This window comes from Lampetra fluviatilis, chromosome 64 (assembly GCF_964198595.1).
Source record: "Lampetra fluviatilis chromosome 64, kcLamFluv1.1, whole genome shotgun sequence".
Lineage (NCBI taxonomy): Eukaryota > Metazoa > Chordata > Hyperoartia > Petromyzontiformes > Petromyzontidae > Lampetra > Lampetra fluviatilis.
Genome location: NC_136338.1, coordinates 1,002,722 through 1,008,109, shown reverse-complemented (window position 1 = coordinate 1,008,109; position 5,388 = coordinate 1,002,722).

Genomic DNA, 5,388 nt, shown 5'->3' with positions numbered 1-5,388 from the left:
GGCGATGATGTTGATCGGAATTGTGAGGGACTTGTAGTAGTAGCTGTAGCTGTGTCTCTGTGTATCTCTCTGTGCGTCTCTGTGTGTGTGGGAGTGTGAGGGAGTTGTAGTAGCAGTAGTAGTAGCAGCTGTGTCTCTCTCTGTGTGTGTCTCTCTGTGTGTGTGTGAGGGAGTTGTAGTAGTAGCTGTGTCTCTCTGTGTCTCTCTGTGTGTGGGAGTGTGAGGGAGTTGTAGTAGTAGCTGTGTCTCTCTGTGTCTCTCTGTGTGTGTGTGAGGGAGTTGTAGTAGTAGCTGTGTCTCTCTGTGTGTCTGTGTGTGGGGTGTGGAGGGAGTTGTAGTAGTAGCTGTGTCTCTCTGTGTCTCTCTGTGTGTGGGAGTGTGAGGGAGTTGTAGTAGTAGCTGTCTCTCTGTGTGTGTCTCTCTGTGTGTGTGTGAGGGAGTTGTAGTAGTAGCTGTGTCTCTCTGTGTCTCTCTGTGTGTGTGTGAGGGAGTTGTAGTAGTAGCTGTCTCTCTGTGTGTGTCTCTCTGTGAGCGTGTGAGGGAGTGTGAGGGAGTTGTAGTAGTAGCTGTGTCTCTCTGTGTCTCTCTGTGTGTGGGAGTGTGAGGGAGTTGTAGTAGTAGCTGTGTCTCTCTGTGTCTCTCTGTGTGTGTGTGAGGGAGTTGTAGTAGTAGCTGTGTCTCTCTGTGTCTCTCTGTGTGTGGGAGTGTGAGGGAGTTGTAGTAGTAGCTGTCTCTCTGTGTGTGTCTCTCTGTGAGTGTGTGAGGGAGTGTGAGGGAGTTGTAGTAGTAGCTGTCTCTCTGTGTGTGTCTCTCTGTGTCTCTCTGTGTGTGGGAGTGTGAGGGAGTTGTAGTAGTAGCTGTCTCTCTGTGTGTCTCTCTCTGTGTGTGTCTCTCTGTGTGTCTGTGTGTGGGGTGTGGAGGGAGTTGTAGTAGTAGCTGTATCTCTGTGTTTGTCTCTCTGTGAGTGTGTCTCTCTCTGTGTGTGTCTCTCTGTGAGTGTGTCTCTCTGTGAGTGTGTCTCTCTCTGTGTGTGTCTCTCTGTGAGTGTGTCTCTCTCTGTGAGTGTGTCTCTCTGTGAGTGTGTCTCTCTGTGAGTGTGTCTCTCTGTGTGTGTGTCTCTCTGTGAGTGTGTCTCTCTCTGTGTGTGTCTCTCTGTGAGTGTGTCTCTCTGTGAGTGTGTCTCTCTGTGAGTGTGTCTCTCTCTGTGTGTGTCTCTCTGTGAGTGTGTCTCTCTGTGAGTGTGTCTCTCTCTGTGTGTGTGTCTCTCTGTGAGTGTGTCTCTCTGTGAGTGTGTCTCTCTCTGTGAGTGTGTCTCTCTGTGAGTGTGTCTCTCTGTGAGTGTGTCTCTCTGTGTGTGTCTCTCTGTGAGTGTGTCTCTCTGTGAGTGTGTCTCTCTCTGTGTGTGTCTCTCTGTGAGTGTGTCTCTCTCTGTGTGTGTCTCTCTGTGAGTGTGTCTCTCTGTGAGTGTGTCTCTCTCTGTGTGTGTCTCTCTGTGAGTGTGTCTCTCTCTGTGTGTGTCTCTCTGTGAGTGTGTCTCTCTGTGAGTGTGTCTCTCTCTGTGTGTGTCTCTCTGTGAGTGTGTCTCTCTCTGTGAGTGTGTCTCTCTGTGAGTGTGTCTCTCTGTGAGTGTGTCTCTCTCTGTGTGTGTCTCTCTGTGAGTGTGTCTCTCTCTGTGTGTGTCTCTCTGTGAGTGTGTCTCTCTCTGTGTGTGTCTCTCTGTGAGTGTGTCTCTCTGTGAGTGTGTCTCTCTCTGTGAGTGTGTCTCTCTGTGAGTGTGTCTCTCTGTGAGTGTGTCTCTCTGTGTGTGTCTCTCTGTGAGTGTGTCTCTCTGTGTGTGTCTCTCTGTGAGTGTGTCTCTCTGTGAGTGTGTCTCTCTGTGAGTGTGTCTCTGTGAGTGTGTCTCTCTGTGAGTGTGTCTCTGTGAGTGTGTCTCTCTGTGAGTGTGTCTCTCTGTGAGTGTGTCTCTCTGTGTGTGTCTCTCTGTGAGTGTGTCTCTCTGTGAGTGTGTCTCTCTGTGAGTGTGTCTCTCTGTGAGTGTGTCTCTCTCTGTGTGTGTCTCTCTGTGAGTGTGTCTCTCTGTGAGTGTGTCTCTCTGTGAGTGTCTCTCTGTGAGTGTGTGAGGGAGTGAGGGAGTTGCGAGTTTGCGACGCACGCCCCGCCCACAAGTGGCTGCCTCACGTGGTCACCGTGAGGAGTAGATGCGTGTGAGTGTGTGTAGATGTGTGTGTGTAGATGTGTATGTGTGTATATGTGTGTGTGTATATGTGTGTGTGTGCTTTGGGTACTCGGTCCAGACCTCCCCGGGAACCCTGGCTGACGGAGGAGGTGTTCAGGTTAATTGAGAAAAAGCGACAGGCCCACTCTCATCGCCTACAGCATCCCACGTCAGAGAATGAGGAGGTTTACCGCAGCCTTCGCTCGGAGGTTCGGAGAGCCGTAAGGCGCTGTAAGGATGGGTGGTGGTCGCGGGTTGCTGAGGAGATGGAGTCTGCCTCAGTGGCCCGTGATCACAAATCACTATTTAACTCCATCAAAAAAGTAACCTGCAGCGCCACACCTATTACCATCATTAGAGGAAAAAACGGTGATCCAATCTCCGACCCCCAGGAACTGGTTTGCAGATTTGCTGAGCATTTCTGTGAGGTCCTGGGGGAGGGAAAATCTCTCAGCCAGGAAAACATCATGGCACAAAGTGGGGATAACCCTGCTGAGGCTGCGGTGCCTCAAATATTGGAAGAGGTCACCCCCTGTGAGTGGCTGGCTGAGGTACCAGCTGTTGAGGAAGTACTGAGGGCGATCCGGAGTCTGAGACCAGGGAAGGCACCGGGCAGAGATGATCTCCCAAGCGAAATGCTGAGGGAGGGTGGCGTTTGTGCACAGACTGCCCTATATGACATCATAACAACAGTCTGGACCACTGGACGGGTTCCGCAGGACTGGAAGGATGCCCTGGTGGTCCCCCTCTTTAAGAAGGGGGACCGTACCGACTGTAACAACTACAGGGGCATCTCACTCCTCAGTGTGCCGGGTAAGGTCCTGGCAAGGATTATTCAACATCGCCTTGCTAGGCACGCTGAGGAGAGGCTTGCGGAGCCCCAATGCGGTTTCAGGAAAGGGCGGTCCTGCACAGATGCCATATTTTCTGTCCGTCTGCTACAGCAGAGGTGTAGGGAATTCCAAAAAGACCTACATCTCTGCTTTATTGACCTGGTCAAGGCCTATGATACCATCAGTCGGACTGGGCTCTGGGTTGTTCTTCGTGCTTTCGGAGTCCCTGACCCTCTGCTCACGATCATTAAGGACCTTCATGATGGTGAGCGGGCCCGGGTAAAACTACGTGGCCGGGAGTCGGAGCCTTTCCCTGTACACCTTGGGGTGCGACAGGGATGTCCTCTGGCTCCCACATTATTTAACATCTATTTCGACTGCGTAGTTCGTGAAGCCTTCAATAGCTGTACCGGGGGAATTACCATTTGGTACAGATATAATGGGAGGCTGATCGACGCCCGGGTGCGATCAAGGGATGGCTCCCTATTGGTCAACCACGTTATGTATGCCGATGATTTGGTAATAGCTGCTCATTCAGAAGAGGAGTTGGAGACGCTGCTGCTGAGACTGGAGCGTGCCACTAAGAGGTGGGGCCTTACCATCAGCCCCACCAAAACTAAGCACCTGCCTGGGTATTTTGTACCATCTGGCACTCCACCCCCACAACTCCCAATCGGTGATGGGGCAGTTGTGGAGAGAGTGGAGAGTTTCCCATACCTGGGCAGTGTGCTTATGACCGGCTCCAGTTTATCAGCAGAGGTCTCACTCCGAATCAGTCGAGCGGCAATATCTTTTCATCGGTTGCGTAACGCTGTGTGGAAGCTACCTGGTCTGTCGCTCCGCACGAAGCTTCAGGTCTTCTCGGCCACGGTCATTCCCTCCCTTCTCTACGCTTGCGAAACGTGGACCCCCCTAGTGGAGCATCTTCGCCGGTTGGAAACATTTAGGCTGGCCTGCCTACGATCCATCCTGGGTTTAACCAGGCTGGATTGTGTGAGGAGCTCACAAGTCCTTGAAAGATCTGGGCAAAGTCCTATCAGTGAGCTCCTCCGGCAGGCAAGGCTGCGTTGGCTGAGTCATGTAGCCCGCATGCCCAGCCACCGCATGCCTAAACAGCTTTTGTTCGGCCGGATCGAGGGGGCTAAACGGGCGCGGCACGGGCTAGAGAAGAGATGGAGTGATGTGGTACAGGAGGACGTGGAGCTGAGTGGACTTGCCGATGACTGGTACCAGCGGTGTCAAGATCGGCCTCAGTGGAGGAGGCTCGTGAAGGACGCTACTGGGCAGTTGGAGGCAGTCGCCCTCCAACAACAACGGAGGGCGGAGGAGCGACGCTCACAACAACGAGCGGAGCGCTGGGTGGCTAAAGCACAGCAAGTTGGCACAGTAGGGGGCACAGGTGGTGCATCAGCCACTCGTCTCGGTCATCTCGGTCAGTCGACCCGTGGCACCTGGGTCTGCCCCGTGACCTCCTGCCAGCGGGCGTTCGACACTTCACGTGGCCTCAGGGTGCACATGGCCTGGCACAAGCGTCGTGGTGACGTCACCGCCACTTAGTGGCGAATGGCGGTTGTTGTGTTGTGTGTATATGTGTGTGTTTGTGTAGATGTGTGTGTGTGTAGATGTGAGTGTGTGTAGATGTGTGTGTGTAGATGTGTGTGTGTGTAGATGTGTGTGTGTGTATATGTGTGTGTTTGTGTAGATGTGTGTGTGTGTGTGTAGATGTGAGTGTGTGTAGATGTGTGTGTGTAGATGTGTGTGTGTAGATGTGTGTGTGTGTATATGTGTGTGTTTGTGTAGATGTGTGTGTGTGTAGATGTGAGTGTGTGTAGATGTGTGTGTGTAGATGTGTGTGTGTGTATATGTGTGTGTGTGTATATGTGTGTGTTTGTGTAGATGTGTGTGTGTGTAGATGTGAGTGTGTGTAGATGTGTGTGTGTAGATGTGTGTGTGTGTAGATGTGTGTGTGTGTATATGTGTGTGTTTGTGTAGATGTGTGTGTGTGTAGATGTGAGTGTGTGTAGATGTGTGTGTGTAGATGTGTGTGTGTGTAGATGTGTGTGTGTGTATATGTGTGTGTTTGTGTAGATGTGTGTGTGTGTGTGTAGATGTGAGTGTGTGTAGATGTGTGTGTGTAGATGTGTGTGTGTAGATGTGTGTGTGTATATGTGTGTGTTTGTGTAGATGTGTGTGCGTGTAGATGTGAGTGTGTGTAGATGTGTGTGTGTAGATGTGTGTGTGTAGATGTGTGTGTGTGTGTGTATATGTGTGTGTTTGTGTAGATGTGTGTGCGTGTAGATGTGAGTGTGTGTAGATGTGTGTGTGTAGATGTGTGTGTGT